The sequence below is a fragment of the Pinus tabuliformis genome, chromosome 8, assembly GCF_031772625.1.
Source record: "Pinus tabuliformis cultivar Carrire ecotype Pingquan chromosome 8, CPIR1, whole genome shotgun sequence".
Classification (NCBI taxonomy): Eukaryota; Viridiplantae; Streptophyta; class Pinopsida; order Pinales; family Pinaceae; genus Pinus; species Pinus tabuliformis.
Genome location: NC_142294.1, coordinates 365,277,777 through 365,296,112, shown reverse-complemented (window position 1 = coordinate 365,296,112; position 18,336 = coordinate 365,277,777).

Here is an 18,336-nt window from a genome sequence, read left to right as displayed (position 1 = left end):
AACTCACTATTATAGGCTGTCATACCAGACTCTGAATCAAACCAAATCTGCAAAATCATTTGGATGACTTCTACTGGTAATGACTTGACTCTTAAAATAAAACAATCCCAACAGAATTCATATTTACACTGACTACAGACCAAGACTGAACAGATTTTGGACTGACAGACACTAGACTGGACTGGACTTTTACTTGAAGAACTTTCTCCTTTGTACAGGGGTCTGAACATCTTGATGTCTTTGATTTCTGGAGCTCCTTCTCTTGTCAACATGTCTGCTAAATAATTTTCTGCACCTGATTTATAGACAATATCGAAATCAAAACCTTCTAGCCAGAGAGCCCATCTTAGAACCCTGGTATTTCCTTGTTCTAACAATTTCTTGTTGGACAAAATACCTTTCATATGTTTCAGATCAGTTCTAACTAAAAATCTGACACTTTTTAAAAACAATCTGAATCTTTGAATTCCTCTTTTGACAACAAGTATCTCTTTGTGGGAAGATGGATACTTAGCTTCTGTGTCATCAAAAGTACCAGAGGCATATGCACAAACAAGTTCTTTCCTTCCATGTTTCTGTAATAACACTGCAGCCCATGTATGATCAGATGCATCTGTTTCAAGAATAAATGGGAGATCAGTGTCAGGCAGTCTTAACTTGGGAAGTTCTCTGATTTTGCTTTTTATGTTCCTTACTGCCATAGTCATCTCATTAGACCATTCAACTTTTTCTTTCTTCAGCCTTTTCTGCAAAATCTTAGTATCTTCAGATTGCTTTTCATAGAACTGACGGATGTAATTCAAGCAACCTAAAAATCTCTGAAGCATCTTTACCTCAAGGAAAATATCAGGAAATTTCAGAAGATGAAGAAGGATATGAGGTTGAAGCTCTATGTGACCCTGTTCAATATGCAATCCTAAATAGTCTATTCTGACTTTTCCAATTTGAAACTTTTCTTCTGAGTCAGATAGAACTAAACCATGTTTGTACACCATTTCATAGAATTTTTCTAAATGCAGCTTATGAGTATTTACATCCTTACTAAATACGAGAAGATCATCAATATATACAATCACATACTCTACCTCTCCAAAAATATCTTCCATCTGCTTTTGGAATTCAGAAGGAGCATTCTTCAAACCAAATGGCATTACTGTCCATTGGTATTGGCCATGTGGAACTGTGAAGGCTGTTTTATATCTGTCATTTGGAATGATACCAATTTGCCAGAAACCACTTTTACGATCAAATTCGCTGAAAACATTGGCATTGGCGATTTTAGCAAGCAAAAATTCTTTATTGGGAAGAGGATACCTAATAAGCATTAGAGCCTCATTCAAAGCTTTGTAATTAATTACCAACCTCTTCTTTCCACGTTTCTGCTCACTATGTTTGTTGACATAAAAGGCTGGACATGCCCATGGGCTTTTGCAAGGCTCAATTAGGTTCTGTTCAAGCAACTGCTGAATCTCCTGTTTGCACAAAGCCTGTTCAGTAGGTGACATATGATTAGCACTTGCTTTCTGTGGTTTAGGAACATACCCTTCTTTATAAGGTAATGCTACAAAATATTTCTCTCTGGTCCAGAAAGCGTCTGGCCTGCTTGCTGTGCAATCATGGTGCAGCTTATCTGAGATTGCTTGTAATGTCTTTTGGCCATGTATTTCTGCATGCTTGACAATCTTTTGAATTTTGGTAAGATCTTGCATGGTATCCTGCAGATTGTCTTCTTCACTGGGCTTGACCTTAAGCTGGTAATCATTTTTTGCAGGAATCATAATCGGTCCTTCAACAGTAGTAAATGTGACTGAGTCTTTGCCAAAGGTGACTGGAAGGAATCTCTTCAAAAAATCTTGTCCCAATAGGACATCTGATCCTGTATCAAAACTGTACAAAGTAACATATGTCTGTACATGATTCAAATAAACTGGAAAATCAGGAGATATATGGTTAATCTCCATTAACTCTTTATTCACAGCTCTGAAGGACAGTTTAGTAGGCTGCCAATAATAAGAAGGAATTGCACCAAATTTGCAGCAACTACACATAGCTCCAGAATCAATTTGTGCATCTAAAGAGTATTCCTTTAAATTTGGCAATTTTATTTTCAAAGGAATTACCACTTTATCCCCTATTCCCATGATATTTACCAAATCTACTTCCTTAGATTTCATGGGCATTTCTTCTGGAATATCCTTCATCATAATTCTTGTCAATTTGGAATTAGCATCATCATAATAAGAAATAAGACTTTGAAGTTTAGCTGATAATTGCAATATTTATGATCTTGTTAGTTTAATAGATGATTCCAAACTGCTAATTTTCTTCTTGAGAATATTGATTTCATCCATACCTGTAACTTGAGAAGCTTCTGTAATATGCAATGGTTTGAACATTGAATCAAATTCTCTTTCAATAAAATCCTCATCATCAATTATTCTTTTGGAAGGTAATTGTTTTTCCAAACTTTCCAGCTTTTCTTTCAATCTTCTTCTAGCTGTTAACTGGGATGGTTCAAGCTGTGCTAGCTGTGTCTTGATCTCATCAATCTGATTCTGCAAATTGTCTGTTTTGTTGAAGTAAAACATTTTAATATCAGCAATAAAAGTTTCATCAGAGTCAGAAGAATCAGATTCCAAACTTATTCTTCTGATATTAGGTAAATCATCATTATCTGAAGCAGAAGAATCACTGGAAATTTCAAAATATTCACCATCTGAGTGGGAAATGAGATCCCAATCTTCTGGATTATGGACTGTAGTAAAAACATCCATGATCTTCAACTGTTTCTTATTCTTTTTCTCTTTGCAATTATTAGCATAATGGCCTTCCTTACCACATATAAAACATGTTACCTTTTTGGAAGTCTTTGCTCTTTTTTTGAATACTATCCTCTTCTTTTTGGAAAATTTGGAAGGATAATACTTTCTCTTAGGAGTATACTTATTTGTCTTGCATGAGCATGAAACTTTTGACACTTTCTTTTTAGATTTGCTACTACATCCAAAATCATAAGTTTTTGCAAAATTATTACACAACTTTGTACTGAAATGCATCTGCTTCTTAAAATTCTTTTTAGCTTTTTTTGATGCACATTCTCTTTGTAGAATAGAAAATATCATCTGATGTACTGTAGAAAATGAAGAATTCTCAATTTTTACTTTGTTGGTCTCAATATACTGATTAATCAAATTTGGAATTTTTCTTGGCATTGAAGCTATGTAATACCTCAAATAAGCAACATTGTGAGGATCTGCTGCTTGATAAAGAAGTTTTTGCATAACACAATAATAATCATGCAGATAATCTATGTTACACAATCTTTGAGATAAAAAGAGTTGGCCATGATGTACTGAATCTTCTGGTACTACCCCCACAAATTCATGTTTTAAGGCATCAAAAATAGCTTTCAGGGGATCTGTTGGATGTTCAATGATATTGTGCATTTCTTCTTCAGACAACTTATCCCACCATTGTTTTAAAATACCAGTAAAAGACCAAACAATTTGTGTGACTATATCAGACCATGATGCTTTAGTTTCAGCTTTTCGCTGTAGTGCCCAAGCATGGACATTATGCAAAACTGTTATAACTTCTTCACTTTCCATGCAATCAATATTTACCAAAAGTGTATTGCCAAATCCTTTAGCTGATGGATTTTCAAATTTGGCAGGGACACTTTCCAAATTGTCTCTATATCTAGAAAAAGGACTATCTGCAGATGCTTCATGTGCAAAAGTATCCTTGTCACCTTTCATTCCTTTATGTGTGAATGTAAATGTATCACCTCTATCTCTTTTAGAACTAGTATATCCTTGAGTGGGTTCTCTAGGAGTTCTGGTAGTATGAGAGGTGACACCAAACATGGCCAAAATTTGTGGAGTAGATGGTTGGTCATTTTCTACAAGGATTTTAAGACTGATATAACCTTTTGGTAATCTCAAGCTTTCAACAGTAGGAAAAGTGGCCAGCCTATCTCTCATCAAATCTGTTTTTTCTCTGGCTAACATTATTCCTTTTTGTACTTTCTCAATCTTAACAGTACTACGTTATCAATGCTTTTGAACAAATTACTTCGAAGACCATCTTTTGGTTCATCTAAACTAGAAGAAAACTTTAATTTTGAACTTGAAAGATCTACTTCTCTATAATGAGGTGGAGAAGTAGGCTGCGTAATGCATCTCTTAAATGTTCAAGGGACCTGGAAATAATTCCCATGTTGGAATTGATATCATTCAATTTCTGTGTATGCTCATTCTGTATTCCCAAACATTCATTATAACCACTGTGCATTTTCTTTATATGTTCTTTAATTTCTAGCACATCTTTGGCTATGTCATCTATGTTTTGTAGCATACAAACAATCTGATAGTTTGTATAATTATGCATTTTCTCTGTTTCACTCTGATCCGCATCTGACATGTTTTTCATCTGTATCCATTGGAAATCTGACTTTAGAGTACCATTCTTGAAATTCCTTCTCAATGTAATAGTAGCAACGAAATTAAAGATGTACCAAGAAACTAATGTGTGCCTGAAGAAATCCAAAACAAGAGCACTCTAAGCTACCATTACACTACATAAAAATTTATTCAATGGCCTCCAATACATTCAAAGAGTTTGAATCAAACATAATTGAATAAAATCACAAATTACCCAAGAAGTTGGTTGCACCATAATGAGTCCAAGGTGACAAGCTGCCATGAGTTCCTTCACTTGCGATGGAGGTAGTAGTCTCTAAATATCTTTCATTAATCTTTGCTGTCAGATCATATTGAGCTCTGGGAAGACTAAAGCTTTTGATATCAGGCAAGACTATTTCATGCTTTTGATCTTCTAGTTGGAAACTGGAAGATGGACCTGATACACAGAATTGGAAATCATTAGATTTATGGGACATAGGTTTCTTTTGGGAACAGAATATGTTGGTGGAACTGGAACTGATAAGGGAGTTGGAGAAGGTATTACTGCTTTTGTACTGTCTCTGCTTCCTAAAAATGAATATATATCTAAGATTGTCATAGATCTGACAAGACGGGGACTTGTGAATTTGAGACCAGACGAACCATCAGAATCTTTGACAATAGACAATTTTCTAGGTTCTTTTGGTGTTTGCAGTTGAGGATATTTTTGCGATAATGGAATGTAAGTACTATTCCATTCATCAGGTAGAGTGCATTCTGCAAATCCTATCTGTAAGGGGGCAGTATTACTGGGACCAACTATTACTCCTTCTTTCAAAGCTCTTGAACACAATTTTGGATTGAGTGGAGGCATTGTGCTGGAAACAAATCGAAGGCAAATAGAAGAATGAAGCTAAGCGATTAAAGTTTGTGGGGTGACATTGAAACCATTGAATTGAATATAGGCATTCAAAAACTCATTTATATATGGGTCATTCAAAGAGACTTGATATCTGGGAATTACGGAAGACCAAACAAGGCTGTTATTAAGGGGACTCTGAAAACCTCCCAACAATGCATCATTAAAATCATCCATTCGGGTATCCAGGACACAAGTTAGGCAAGAAGTATTTAATCCTGGTCTGACAAGAGGATTAATCCCGAACTGAATCATGCCTATATGAATATATTTGAACCCATTCAATATCTTCTCTTTTAATTAAAGGAACCTGGTAGACTTTCTGACCAGTAGAAATAGGAATGTTTATAAAAGTGAAGCAAAATAACTGAGTTGCTTTGAATTGAAAAGCAGGGATCTTATATAACTTGTCTACTTCTATCTCTGGCAATGTCCAATTTGGCTGTGGCTCAAATTATTGAACTAAAACTTTTTCATCATACAATTTTTCTTCAGAAGTTTTGTTCAAATACTTATTCAGAAAAGACCATCTCTTTTGCTTAGCAATTTTATTATCCTCGGGTGTTTGAAGAACAAATTTTGTTTAATTTTCATGGGAAATTAGATGCTCGCTCCCTAAAGATGTAGACAATGTTCCTAATCTTAATTGGAATCATCAATCATGGAGATATTTTATTGATTGTGCATCTACTTCCTACTTCCACATTTCCATTATTATATGGAAAACCATAAGAACAAAACCACTGCTAACTATTTACCTCAATCAAATTTCCCACGGTGATTGTGGACTCCTTTGCAACTCCCATCTCCAAGAGTGCTTTGTAATTCCAGGAGTGAGTTGGAGTGGTGAATTAACTAGAGTACACCCAATTTCTCCAGCGATTCAACACCATGTTTCCACACATAATCTAAGAAGAGGGCGAACCTCCTTCCCTGCATAGACTCATTCAACGATATCATTCATATTTGTATTTGGATAAATAACCTTTCTCTGCATGCTTATTTGTGTGAAAAGTTCTTTCCAAAGACTTGAAAAGGAAGGACACTGAGAAACGATGAGCCAAAGCAAGAAACCATCGCGAAAGAACCACCCTTGCTGACCATGCCAATTCGGGAGAAGGGAGAGTTAGCCTTTGCATTGGTCACTAACTTCTCCAACTTTTCAAAAGCATTGTGTTGTCCCACTAAAGGGGCAATTGCGTGAAATAATGCAGCCACTTCAACATTCATGAACCATTATAATAGAACTGTATGATGCCAAATGTACGACAAAATTTTGTGATTCTAAGTGTATTAGGTGATCATAAAAAATAGCAATGAGAACCATATGCCAAGGGACAATGATAAACTTTGAAATATAACATGCATCTTGAGTTGTATTTAGGTTTAAGAATGCATTCAAGAAATTTATCATTTCTTTCGGATATTACAACACATGATGTTATTTCAACATCAAAGCAACAATTAAACTCATGAATAACAATGGAACCTTTCAACCATCAAAGCAACAGTTAAACTCATGAATAACAATGGAACCCTAGACATCAAATGTAAAGAAATGGGTGGTTATCTTAGTATGAAAATGTAAGGTTATATATGAGAAGCACCCTTGCCCCTTTGGGTTAAGAAATAATTATTTATCATATATGTATTACATCTTTGCGCTGAGAAATTTATTTTATATTCATTACACTTTTAGGTTTCAAGGGTTCTTTCTTAACTTTGTTATCCTTATTAGATTTGAAGAATTTAAATGATCTTTATTTGAGCTAAATTATTTAAGAACCTTGAATATGATCCAGAGCAATGAAATTACTATATTAGTAATGAGAAGAATTTCTCAAATCTTTTATTCTTTCGATATACCTTTGCACCTTTAGGTGCAATTGCTAGTAATATTACTTTTATCCTATCTTCTCTTTCTTTATTATAATTGTATCTTGAATAAGCTATTTTTAATAACAATTATATCTTTATTGTGTTACTATTATCCTACCTTCTCTTTATCTCATAAATTATTAAAATCACATTCTCCGATCATATAAATTTAATACACATATCTTTTCTAACTTTAAAAATAAAGACTAAATTGCACCTAAATTTCATTTCTCTTTTATTTATTTATAAAAATTACATTTACATTATATATTTTATACATTAGGTAACACATATCATATATATATATATATTATTTTATTTTAATACAATACAATACATTACAGTACAATACGTAATTTGCACATTTTATTTATAATAATATTCAAAGTATATGTCTCTTCTATTTATTTAAATGATAATACTTACAAATATTTAACATAAACTAATTAATGATATTTATATGTGATGATTTCAATTTGATCTTTCACATAAATATTAAATAAATGGTGTATAATCATGTTTTTTTCCTTCATCATTCTTATACTATTCTCATTGATATTGATTACTTAATCAAACTAATTTTTTTTAAAGGGTTGTAACTTTTTACTCACTAATAATATAAAGATTATGTGGCAACATTGTTGAAAATGGACAAGTAGCTCAAAAGTATGTTTACCAATTTTTTACCAAATTTTGTAGAGAAGGATATAATAATTAATTGTAAACTCTTATCATATATATAGTATCTTTGCAATATCAGTTACAAGATTATAATATAGAGTGGTAAAGAGCAATGTCTTCATATGATACATAATAACATTTTTGCAATGTTAGTTACAACATTTTAGTAAAGGGGTGAATAACAATGGATTTATACCAAAGGAAGGATGAAAGAGATCACATTTGTAGTGGAAGTAGTAATAGAGATATTTTGTAAAATAATTTTATGATAATTATATGGTTAATGTCCCTGTGCTAATGCAAGTGAAAGTTGTATTTATGGTTACGTAAATATTGCTATATAAATATGTGAATAATAAGGTATGTTTTTTTATTATCTCTGTTGCAAGCAATAGATGTTGCATTGGGTTTTTTGGTCAAACCCATATTAGTTTGGGTATGCTAGTTTTTTTTTGAAAACTCTCTATAGTTTAACATTGCAACTTGAAATTTATTATTTTTTAACAATAATTCAATTTATTTATCTTCAACTTGATTGGTTATGAATTTGCATATGTTATTGTTAATTGCCTCGATTAATGAACCCAAAAGTACAAGGGTCCCATCACCAGTTTGGTTTTGGGCTAATATTAGGGTATGGAAATTTGCTCTTCTTTCGCAATAATGTCAACTAGGAGAACCCAATAAATGAATCACAACATTGGAAACACTGACTGTATGTTAACAAGTCCTTGATATTTCTACAATCGCATAGGTTAAAGGGCGAAGGGGTTTTATTTTCACTAACTCTTCCTGAAGCCTCTAGAACCACCAATGAGCTATCCGTTGCCCAGTTAAAATTAGTCATGTCAGTGATGATTAGAAACACTTCCAAGAAGTTGGACTGCAAGTTCGCCTGAAGCCTCTAAAACCACCAATGAGCTATCCGTTGCCTAGTTAAAATTGGTCATGTCAGTGATGATTAGAAACACTCCCACGAAGTTGGACCGCACGTTCGCAACAACGAGAGAGCACAAAATGTATGTGCTAGTCAATTTCTTGCTTTTAAGAGATGCTCCATATTTCTTAGAAGGTGCGCTTACCAATGTTTTCACTTATTTTTTAATAAACACTAGTAAACACCTAACCACCACTAGCGTTGAAATTCCATGGTTTGTGTTGCAAAGTTGAATTTATTAAACCATGAAAATCTGTATTTTTTTTTAATTGAAACGGGTATATTTTATTATAAGGGGTTTGGTTGGGCCGGAGCCTAAACAACCAACGTTACAGAACATTTCCATACATTTTAATTCAGCTTGATCTACTCTTTAACTTGAATTAAGGAATGCATGATAAGATAGGGCTATTGTCGTTAATATTGAGATCTCCCGGTGCTAGGAGGCATCCTTTGTTTGCCATTACATCTGCTTCACTATTTGAGCTTCTGAGAATGTGGAAAATTTTGAAGGAAGTGAAGTCCTGCAGAATGATCTTTAACCTTTTCAGAGACTTGTTGAGGATGGCGTTGTTGAACAAGTCCTTTGAGTTGATCTTCTTGATGAGAATTTTTGAATCTCCGAACGCTTGACATTATTTATGCCTCTATCACGGACAATTGGCAGGATTTGTTGAGTCCAAGAAGTTCTGCCTAGTTGTTTGTATGAGGACCAAGCCCCCAACAGAAGCAGTCTTTTCTAGAGTTGTCTGTGGAGTAGATGACTCCACCAGCCCCCGCAGCCCCAGGGTTACCCTTGGAGGTGCCATCAAAGAAGATAGTTGTTTTATTTTGGGACCTCCACCATACTTGAAAGGTATCATCTGGTTCTCTAATTATCCAAGGTGGATTGGGAAGGGGAAGGTTGATTCCTGAAGCTACTGATACTATTTCTGCAAAGATTCCATGTTTGAGTGCCTATGGGAGTATTGTCCACTGATAAATTCCTGAGAGAGATCCCCTGCGCATATTTGGTCCTAAGCGTTTCACTGACAGGATCTGAAGGGTCAGAGTAGATTTTCCAAAGGAGCTTGTAGCCAAGTGCGAGATTAGATAGAGCTGGGTCTCTGATCTGGAGTCCTCCGTCCACTGTTGGGTGATTAACAAGATCCCAATTTTTCAAATGCAGTTTTCTGTGATTTCCTTTGCCTCCTTTCCAAATAAAATCTCTCAAAAGACCAGAAATTTGTTCCATGATATGTTTCAGTGCAAGAAGGAATGAGGCTTGGTAGATGGGGAGGGCAGATAAAACTAATTTTAATAAGATAGTTTTCCCTTCCTTGGTAAGTCAGTAACCTCCCCAGGAGATGAAATCTTAATTTAGAGTGAGTAGTAAAAATCTCCTACATTATTTTCACCTTATTTAGGGTATATATTTTGGTGAATTTTACTTAAAATGCAATATACATATATTACACATAGCCAAGTTTCCATTATATATCAATGTGTATTAATTTGGATCGTTTATTATTTTCTTATGATGGGTACAATCTTAATCATAGTAAATATATAATCTCCTTCTTGATATATTCTTATTTTTCCCATGGATAATGTATTTTTTCCTTTCATTGTTTTGATATTTTACCTCCTGATATTTTAATTTTGTTTTTAAATTAAAAATATAATTTTCTATTTTTTTGTTTTTGTTTCTATTATGTAATATTCAACAATCATTAATTAATGTTTTCATATGTTTCAACCAATAAAAAAAATTATTATTTTATATTTTTAAATAAAAAATTATGTTTTCTTTAACTACAATATTCTCATAATTATTTAATTTTGCAAAGCAATATAATAAGCTATAGAAAATATAATATATTTTTAAAAATCAACTATAGTTATTGAAAATGTTCATGGAAATTGGTTTTTATACTTCATGCTATGTGAGGGACTAATAAGACATTATTATTGTTGTTGGGTAGGATTGAATTCTCCACCGCCACAATATGGAGTTACAAATAACAAAATACCTCAATTTATCAATCAGTAAAATCTAATTGACTGAGATTATGCTTACCAAATAGGATTTTGAATAGGAGCTCCCGCGCCCCTGCAACCTTGCCTCCTGTGGCCCTCTGCAGGCCTCCTTCCTCGCAACCCCTGCTGCTGGGCCTCCTGTCTTCCTCCACGACTCCCCCGCAGTTGGGCCCTGCCCTCCTCCTCCGGCCAGTGCTGTGACTGGCTCCCTCCTGACCTTTCCATGGTTGGGAATGATCCCTTCTAGATGCAAGACAATGAATATCAGGCTGAGATCTTTACCTCTCTCATTTCTGAAAATGAAACCACTCGAAACAAACCTACAACTTCAAAGTTTGTTAAGAAACTGGCTGACATCCCAGAAATCTCCCTTCCTCCTAGTCTTCCAAGGAAGGCAGCGATATCTCTAGCAGAGATAGGTCTAGTTGGACAATTTACTGGCCTGTGGCCCTCTCCCAGAGCTGTTCAGAAATGGGTGGAGCGCAACTAGAATGCGAACATCCAAGGAAAAATCGCCATAAGATTCTATGGAAGGGGTTACTGCACATTCCTCTTTGAAACCAAAGAAGACCAGAATCTCATCTTCAAAAATGGTCCCTACTTCATGGATTCGAGAGGTATTTACCTGAATAGATGGTCCCCTTACTTCGACCCAGAAATGGATATACCTAATGTAGTCTCGGTCTGGGTTCGCTTGCCCTATCTCCCTATTCATTGCTGGGGAGATGAATCGGTTAAAGCCATTGGGAACGCTGTTGGAAAATACATCAACAAAGGTGAACCAAAGGACAACATGCACACTTATGCAAGGATCTGTGTTGAAGTCGACTTAGGAAAGGGCATTCCGGAAGAAATCAAGATCAAAGTGGACCAATGGACCCATATTCAACAACTAGACTACGAACAAATCCTGTCCAAATGTAAGGTATGCCATGAATACGGTCATTTTGCTAATAGGTGTAGTAAACTAAAAGAAAATGAAGTGAATGAAAATGCTGAAGCTAGTGAAGACATGTGGGAACAAGTCAAAAAAAGAAATCAAACCCCAAATAGTCTGGCCCAAAACCAAAGCCTCCCCCAGAATTCTAAGCTACTTCCCTCTCCTCCCCTGCCATCTTGACTGAGCCTTTACCCTCTACGTCAAACCCCTTCGAATCCTTGGAGGACGAAGATCCATACTCTCCCCTTTCTCCTCCTCCAGCCACTGCTCTAGCAGTCATTCACTCCCCTTCTCAGATCCTCCCCTCACCCCCTCCCACCATAGACCGTATCCTAACAAGAAACAAAGTCAAAGAAGCAAGCAACAACTCAGAGCCACCAAAAAAAGCAGGCAGGAAATCAAATAAAGAAATAAGAGACGAAACAACAGCTAAAGAAATGGCCACAGGCACTCAACAACTGATGGACTCTTTTTTGGCCAAGCAAAGAGGAAGCGGGGAAAAGATAAAGGAGAAGAGTGGGGCTCACCAAAAATCCAGTAAGTAATGATTTTGGTCTCTTGGAATAGCAGGGGCCTGGGCTCCTCTCTAAAATCCAACGCAGCCCAGGATATAATCAGCCAAGAGTAGCCAGATTTCTTTCTGATCCAAGAGACCAAAATGTCCAACCAAGACTTTCAAAAATTTACAAAAAGACACAAAAGCTTTGCAGGAACAGCAACAGACTCATTGGGTGCCTCAGGAGGAATAGGCACATTGTGGAACAAGAGAAAATGGGACCTTATCAGACAAAAATCAACTTACTGGTGGGTCAGAACTGACCTCAAAAATAAAATCACAAAAGAAGAATTTACCGTGCTCAACATTTATGCTCCAAACCATTACAGGGACAAAGCACACTGTTGGGATTCTATCAAATCAGAGTTGCAGGAATGTCAAAATAGGAAGGCAGTTTTGGGTGGTGACTTGAACTTAATAAGAAACATTGAAGAAAAGATAGGAGGAAAATATCTTGCTGACCCATCAAGAGCTGCTCTGGAAGAAATAATAGAAACCCATAAACTCATCGACATTCCACCATGCAATGGGAAATTTACATGGAGCAATAAGAGAGCAGGAACTCACAATATCAAAGAAAGACTCGACAGGATCTTAATCCATGAAAGTATAGCAGCAGGATTCTCCTCCATAAAAAGCAAGATCATCCATGCCACAGCTTCAGACCACAAGCCAGTGGTCTTGATTCTAGATAGAATAGGAAATCTTGGCCCAATCCCATTCAAATACAATAAAACTTGGGACAGCAAGGAGGATTTCCGCAAGATCATCAAAGAAAGTTGGGAGTTGGAAGTCATTGGATCCCCCCACTATGTTTGGGAATCCAAATTAAAATTCCTAAGATCAGCAATCAAAAAATGGGCAAAAGAGAATGCAACAATAGAGAAAAATAAAAAAATCGACCAATACAGAAAATTGCAAAAATGGAATCAAGAAAAGGAGGCTCAACAAACATCAAAGGAAGAGCAAACTCAGGAAAACGAAATCTTCAGGGAATTATACAGGCAAAATAGAGCTGAGGAAGAGGAGCTGAGACAAAAATCGAGGTGCCTCTGGCTCAACGTGGGAGATAAAAACACATCTTTCTTCCACAACAATCTCAAGCTCAGAAGAGCTGGAAATCAAATAGATAAAATCACTGCTGAGGGTAAAGAATTAAGAGAGCAAGAGGAAATCAAAGAAGCAGCCCACAACCACTTCAAATCTCTCTTAACTGCTGACTATCAGCCTCTGGACAGCGTGGACTTCCTCCTCCCAATAGAATGTAAAATCAATGAGCAGCAAAACAACGAGTTGGAACAAGAAGTCTCAGAGGAAGAAATTAGAGAAGCCGTGTGCAATATGTAGCTGGACAAGGCTCCCGAGCCTGATGGCTTCACAATTGATTTTTACAGGACTCATTGGGACATAATAAAGAAAGATTTCATCAGGATGGTCAAAAATATTTTCAAAAAAACCAAGATGGGAGAAAATACAAAAACTTCCCATTTGGCACTTATCCCCAAGGAACCAAACCCCCTCTCCTTTGATCGCTTCAGACCCATCTCCCTCTGCAATGTATCCTACAAAATCGTTACCAAAATCTTGGCAAATAGATTGAAAAAGCTCTTGCCCACTCTCATTTCAGAGAACCAAGGAGGATTTGTCCCTAAAAGACAAATAACGGATAATGTCATTTTGGTCCAAGAAGCAATACACAACAGTTTGCATAGAAACGAAAGAGGTATGATCATAAAACTTGACATGGAAAATGCCTTCGATAGGGTCAATCACCAATTCCTAGCAGTTGTTCTCCGGAAGTTTGGAATCTCTAACAAATTTATAAACATCATTATGGAATGCATATCAAATCCTTGGACAACCCCCCTAATCAATGGAAGGCCTAGTCGCTACTTCCGAAGCTCCAGAGGACTGAGACAAGGTTGCCCCCTCTCACCCTTCCTTTTCATCATCATGGTGGAAACCTTAAGCATACATCTGGAAAATCTAAGGAAACAAAAGGAGATAACAGGCATAAGTATAGCGAGAGGAATAAAAGAAATAAATCACTCGCTCTTTGCCGATGACACTCTCTTAATAGGAGGAGCCTCAAGCTTAATTGCAAGGAGATTCAAGAGAATCCTGGACACTTTCCTGGCTGTCTCAGGGGGACTGCTTAACAACAAAAAGTGTAGAATATATACTTGGAATGTCTCGCTTCAAGTAATGCAAAGAATCTCTCTAATCATGGACATCCCAGTCCAAAGAAACTGGAGTCACTTTTCCTATCTTGGCCTTCCTTTGGCAAAGGAAGTTGTCAAGTCTGAGATTTGGAACAAGCAGATAGAAAAAATGAGAGGGCATCTTCAAAGTTGGGGGCTGTCGTGGTTAAACCTAGCGGGCAGGACCATCCTCATTAAAGCTCTTCTTTCAGCCCTTCCTATTTATCAGTATGCTGTTACTTTGGCTCCAGCAAGCATTCACAAACAATTGGAGCTAATTATGAGAGGCTTTCTCTGGCAAGGAGGGAAACAAGACACAAAAAAATTTAGTTTGGTCCAATGGGAACAGGTGATCCTTCCCTTCGAAAAAGGCGGCATATCCATCAAAATTCCAAGCCTAACTAATAAAGCGATGGGATTCAAACTTGTGTGGAGAATGCTAATGGAAAAAGGTAGCTGGTGGGTTGAGGCTCTCAAAAAAAATACCTTAATGGGCAACACTCCAAGGTACTCACTGATTTGATCATGGAAAGACCATGCACTCCAGCATGGAGACTCATAAAAAAAGTCATTCCCCAAATCAAAAATCATATCTCAAAGTCCCCTAGAAATGGAAAAGATATAAATCTTTGGACAGATAGAATAATGGGTTTGGAGCCAAGAAACCATTATCAGCAGTTCAGACCCCTGAAAATATGGATGGAGGCAAAAAGCATTAATTCCTTATATGACATCTCAGTTTGGGACCATAATAGTTGGTCTGCCTGGAGGGACCTTCCTCTCCCAAATCACCTAAAAAATCAGTGGGCAGATCTGAAGAGAACGCTGATGGGAGCTGCCCCAACAAATAAATCTTCTCAAGACAGCTTCGTTTGGGATCCAAGCAGAGGAAAGTTCACAGTGAAAGATGGGTATCAACTCCTCCAATCTAGCAACAACCTAGATAATTGGAACCTTCGGTCAGCAGTTTGGAAGAATGAATGCCTCCCAAAGATAAAAAATTTTGTGTGGACCCTCCTAAAAGGGAAGATCCTCACTGCTGAAAATCTAAAAAAAAAGGGATTCAAGGTCCTTCAATGTGCTGCCTCTGCTGTTCGGAGGAGGAGAGCAGTCAACATTTATTCCTCGATTTCTCCTTTGCCCAACACTGCTGGCATCAAATTATCAGCCCTTTGAGGTTACCTAGAGAAAACTTCGATCAGCTCACAACTCTAAACAGAAATTGGGAAAAAGGCTACCCCCATGCAAGAAAAGGTAAAGCCATAATCACTCGAATCTGGAGATGCATTCCTTCTGCTCTCTGTTGGCAAATTTGGCTCTCCAGGAACAATTGCATCTTCAAAAATCAAAAGCCAAACCCAGCTCTCACTCTGGCCAAAACTCTGGGCCTAGTCGCAGAAATGATAAGTGCCAACACTGTAACTAAAACCGACCACACCAACTGGCAGAAAGAAGAGGAAGAATGGTATAATAAATTCCCATTGGTCTACTCAAAGAATAAACAATCTTCAACAAAGTCAGGTAAAGGAAAAAAAATGGAAACTCAGGGGAACTCAAAATGAAATAGAACAGTGGATTCAAGATCAAAAGACTTTCACTCTTCAGTTTGATGGCGCTTCCAAAAACAACCCCGGACAAGCAGGAGTAGGGGGAATAATCTCATATCAAAATGGGCAAGTCATCACCACTTACGAATGGGGATTGGGAAATATGACAAACAACATGGCAGAGGCCTATAGCCTTTACTAGGTACCTGCATCCTAAAAAACCTTCAAGCCAAAAATCCAGTCATAATTGACGACTCGGCAATTATGATAGCAGCTATGGAATCAGGGGGTGACTTCAAAAACCAGGCCCTCAATAGAATCAAGCACAGGATCGTGGATAACTCAAAACAGCTGGGGATCATCCAATTCAAACACGTCATGAGAAATTATAATACCAAGGCAGATTCTCTAGCCAACAGTGCAGTCACCAGACCTATAGGGCAGGTCCAAGAGAACAACAACACATATGACAAACCAATTCCATAAGACGCCCCTCCCCACAGTCGGGCTCGTGATCCAAGGCTCCAACAGTCATCTCAATAAAAAGTCCGCCTCTCCCTTCAGTCCATGCAACTGGACGTCCGATTCCCTCTCCACTGACAGTATCCATTCCCACATCCTAAGCATTGTCAAGGAAATCTTCAGGCAAATGGAAAATCTGTACTGGATAATGGAGCAGGAAGAGTCTCGTGGAAAGATCACTTAGAAGTTAGGCAACAATCACTTCGTAATCCTCAGAGGCTGCTCAAGAAATATTCGAATTGACATTCGGGACAGGAACATTTCAGAGCAGTCTGATCCACTTCCAGAGGCTTCGAAGCTAGCGTGGGTTTATAAACAGCCCATGGTGCATTGGTTCAGCCAGTTCTATGTGGTGTCTACGCTCTGCTCTCTCAGCAAATGCTCGAGCTCTCGTCGTTCCTTCTCTAGATCATACCTGGTTCTCTCCAGTCACAAAAGTTCCTCAAAGTCAGCTCTGCGAGGTATTGAATCCGTCTGTCGGGATTGTATTTTAGATCTTTTCACTAACACTCGATCTGTTTTTGTGATCCAACTTCATACAACTTTTCTGGCCTCTATTTCGCTACTCTCTATTCCTCATTCTCTCTGTTATCATCCCCACGCTCTCTCCTCTGTTCTTTATCCCCCCTTCAGAAGTTGCTTCCTCCCTCTTTCTATGATTCTTTGCCTCCCGCCCCCTCTTATCTCTGGAGCTCCGCTTATTATCCTCTCTCCCCTGAACTGCCCCTCCGCCATCAACTCTCTGATCCGCCTGCCTTCTTCCTCCAGAATCTCTGTTAACCTTCACTCTCCTCTCTGTAGCAAGCTAATCAAGCTCTGCCTCAAGATATCCAAGATTACTCAAGACTCGTCAACAATGTCAGAAAATCCTTTGGACCGTGTCGTCACCAACAGCAGTTGCACCCTCTGCAAGGCGCACTGCTTCATGATTGCCCGCTTCATCAAGCATTTCAACGAACTCAAAGAAGAAGTTCAGTTAGAGAACAAATCAAAGAAGAAAAAACTTGAAAAACAGAAGGCGGAAATAGAAGGCCTCAAAGAGAAATGCAATCACTTGGAAGAAGCCATCAGTCACATAAGATCTATGAACCAAAGCATGCAAGGGGAGGCCTCTACCAAGAACAACGATAAAAAAGAATAGCCGCCTGATGACTCGGTCAACCAGTTTTGGTGAAAATGTCTTATGCAATGTAAATACTATTTTCTTCTAGGTCAGTTCATACGACAATATAGCCGTTTTGCCTCCCAAGTCTTAAAAATCAACCCTAGTGAATTGGATCAAGGGACTGCGTGCCCATTTTGGATCAATTCCACTTTGCTACCTCTAGTTTTTGTAATGGGACTTGTTCCTCTGCTGAAGTTTTTTATAATATAATAGTATTTGACCGTGTTAAAAAAATAAAATCTAATTGACCGAATTCCAAATCTTAACACTAACTTGAATTCAATATTTTTACTCAAATTTAACTATATATAAACTAAGCAGCATGGACTAGCTACTATGTAGCACTTGTTACTTATCAAGGACAATAAATTACTTAATTCAACCCTTATAATTGAATAATATGTTGAGATGTACTTCTTAAAACATTGGTTTAGATATGAATTTGTAGTTGCCCTTCAACATTGTTTACAAACATTCTACATAGTTCCATGAATTAATATAAGAAAGTTAAACCAATAGTTTTCATCGTAAATAAGGACATTAGTCAAATTAAAATAAATTTCCAAAC